General features: G+C 44.2%; 1 pseudogene; it reads left to right on the top strand.

Moving 5' to 3' along the window:
- Window positions 1-247: 247 nt before the first annotated feature.
- Window positions 248-1,108, top strand: LOC133098336 (nucleophosmin-like; annotated as a pseudogene).
- Window positions 1,109-1,808: the final 700 nt, after the last annotated feature.

The following is a 1,808-nucleotide window of genomic DNA, read 5'->3' on the forward strand; positions in this document are numbered from 1 at the left end:
CTGGCTCCACTTCTGCTGCAAAGAGTCCCCTCAAGTTTTGGGGTTTGGGAACTGCCGAGGACTGCAGCTGCTCTGGTTTGTCTATGATGCTCCACAAGGCTTGGGAGCCTGCGGTGTCCTGTGTGTCTGCAAGAGACTAAAGTAGTCCCATCCCTGGTGTGATTCCATCCTTCGCGGCTGTTCTCCGGAACAGTAGTCGTTTATCTCTGTCCGCCTTCTCTCCCACCTAAGTGCATGCCACCAACCCATGGAAGATTCAATGGACATGGACATGAGCCCCCTGAGGCCCCAGAACTATCTTTTCGGTTGTGAACTAAAGGCTGACAAAGATTATCACTTTGAGGTGGATAATGATGAAAATGAGTACCAGTTATCTTTAAGAACGCTCAGTTTAGGGGCTGGCGCAAAGGATGAATTGCACATTGTTGGAGCAGAGGCGATGAATTATGAAGGCAGTCCAATTTAAGTAACACTGGCAACTTCAAAAATGTCTGTACAGCCAATGGTTTCCCTTGGGGGCTTTGAAATAACACCACCTGTGGTCTGACGGTTGAAGTGTGGTTCAGGGCCTGTGCATTATTAGTGGACAGCACTTAGTAGCTGTGGAGGAAGATGCAGAGTCAGAAGATGAAGAGGAGGAGGATGTGACACTCCTAAGTATATCTGGAAAGTGTTCTGCCCCTGGAAGTGGTAGCAAGTTTCCACAGAAAAAAGTAAAACTTGCTGCTGATGAAGATGACGATGATGATGCAGATGACTATGATGATGACTTTGATGATGAGGAAGCTGAAGAAAAAGCTCCAGTAAAGAAATCTGTACAAGATACTCCAGCCAAAAATGCACAAAAATCAAACCAGAATGGAAAAGACTCAAAACCATCAACACCAAGATCAAAAGGTCAAGAATCCTTCAAAAAACAGGAAAAGACTGCTAAAACACGGAAAGGACCTAGCTCTGTAGAAGACATTAAAGGAAAAATGCAAGCAAGTATAGAAAAAGGTGGTTCCCTTCCCAAAGTGGAAGCCAAGTTCATCAATTATGTGAAGAATTGTTTCCGGATGGCTATTCAAGATCTCTGGCAGTGGAGGAAGTCTCTTTAAGAAAATAGTTTAAGGACTTCCCTGGTGGTACAGTGATTAAGAATCTGCCTGCCAATGCAGGGGACACGGGTTCGAGCCCTGGTCTGGGAAGATCCCACATGCTGTGGAGCAACTGAGCCCATGCGCCACAACTATTGAGCCTGTGCTCTAGAGCCCGCAAGCCATAACTACTGAGCCTGTGTGCCACAGCTACTGAAGCCCGTGCGCCTAGAGCTCATGCTCCGCAACAAGAGAAGCCACCACAATGAGAAACGCACACACCGCAATGAAGAGTAGCCCACGCTCACAGCAACTAGAGAAAGCCCGCGCACAGCAACAAAGACCCAACGCAGCCATAAATAGATAGATAGATAGGTAGATAGATAGATAGATAGATAGATAGATAGATAGATAGATAGATAGATAGAAAATAGTTGATATCTGGCTGTCCTTTTTATAATGAAGAGTGAGAACTTTCCCTACCGTGTCTGATAAATATTGTCCAGGTTCCATTGCCAAGAATGTGTTGTCCAAAATGCATGTTTAGTTTTAAAAGCTGGAACTCCACCCTTTGCTTGGTTTTAAGTATGTCTAGAATGTTATGATAGGACATAGTAGTAGTGGTGGTCAGACAAATGGAAATGGTGGGGAGACAAAAATATACATGTGAAATAAACTCAGTATTTTAATAAAGTAAAACAAAAAAAAAGTAGTTCCAGAAGATTTCAT

The sequence above is a fragment of the Eubalaena glacialis genome, chromosome 9 (genome assembly GCF_028564815.1).
Source record: "Eubalaena glacialis isolate mEubGla1 chromosome 9, mEubGla1.1.hap2.+ XY, whole genome shotgun sequence".
Taxonomy (NCBI): Eukaryota; Metazoa; Chordata; class Mammalia; order Artiodactyla; family Balaenidae; genus Eubalaena; species Eubalaena glacialis.